Source organism: Typopeltis vanoorti, chromosome 2 (genome assembly GCF_054136105.1).
Source record: "Typopeltis vanoorti isolate ZY-2024b chromosome 2, IOZ_Tvanoo_1.0, whole genome shotgun sequence".
NCBI lineage: Eukaryota > Metazoa > Arthropoda > Arachnida > Uropygi > Thelyphonidae > Typopeltis > Typopeltis vanoorti.
The window spans coordinates 39,858,141-39,858,783 of record NC_143550.1 but is presented as its reverse complement, the minus strand read 5'-3'; the positions used below and the strand labels follow the sequence as shown (position 1 = coordinate 39,858,783).

Below are 643 nucleotides of genomic sequence, written 5' to 3'. Positions count from 1 at the left end.
GTTTCATTTAGAATTTCTTGAGTAACATTTGTTCAGATTTTCAGGATGGCTGGTATTAAATTAATCCCTTTGTAATAATCTGAATTTGTTTTATCTGCTTTCTTTAAGAAATGGCATATTCATCTAATATTTGTTGTTTAAAAAAACACTTTTTAATAGTATAGTTAAATGGCTATTTTTTGTTTATTTATTTTTTTAAATATTTTATGCCTCTATGTTCAAAAAAAAAATTAACTTCCACCCAAAAGTTGTAAAGATCTACAACTTTTTTTGGGTGGAAGTTTTTTTTTTTTTTTTTTTTTTTTTTTTTTTTTTTATTAGATGGGCAGAAAAAAATTATATTCCGGCACCGGGAATCGAACCCGGGCCTCCTGGGTGAGAGCCAGGTATCCTAACCACTAGACCATGCCGGAAGCTGCAAACGAAAGTTTTAAATTTCATGATCATGTTTCAAATGTTCCTATTCCTTCATTTCTATATATACAGTAACGTTTCCTGTTTGGTATATTGTTCATTTAAAGGTAAGTTTAAATATTTACATAATTTGATTTCTAATTAACTCCATATTTTCTCCTGTGTACCATAAAATTCATCCTTTTTTTGATGAGTTTCAAAGAAATCTCGTTTTGTGATTGTTTTTTCC

At 28.3% G+C, this 643-nt stretch overlaps 1 non-coding gene across 1 annotated transcript; it reads right to left on the bottom strand.

Annotated features, from left to right (window-relative positions):
- Positions 1-341: 341 nt before the first annotated feature.
- On the bottom strand, positions 342-413 carry TRNAE-CUC (transfer RNA glutamic acid (anticodon CUC)). Its single transcript has one exon. It is a non-coding gene; the product is annotated as a tRNA-Glu (tRNA).
- Between the last annotated feature and the right edge of the window lie 230 nt (positions 414-643).